This window comes from Penaeus monodon, chromosome 23 (assembly GCF_015228065.2).
Source record: "Penaeus monodon isolate SGIC_2016 chromosome 23, NSTDA_Pmon_1, whole genome shotgun sequence".
Taxonomy (NCBI): Eukaryota; Metazoa; Arthropoda; class Malacostraca; order Decapoda; family Penaeidae; genus Penaeus; species Penaeus monodon.
The window spans coordinates 39,718,279-39,718,566 of NC_051408.1; positions in this window are offsets into that span (position 1 = coordinate 39,718,279).

Below are 288 nucleotides of genomic sequence, written 5' to 3' on the forward strand. Positions count from 1 at the left end.
AGGAATGGGGCAAGGAGAAGCTAATTAACCACTAACTTTACATAAGTTACATATCCAGACGATAAAAATATAATAACAATGAATGTGCTTAGAATTGATTTTCAAGATAAACATTATCCATGTTAAATAGATTTTTTTAAAAGATTATTCCGAGAGTGAAATGAAACAGGTTTTTATGAACGTCCTTCAAAAGTAGTATTCGAAAGCAAAATAATATCTGATGTTTCAACATAGAATTTGTATTACCCTCTAAACTTATACCTACATACACACATGTAAATGCGCATA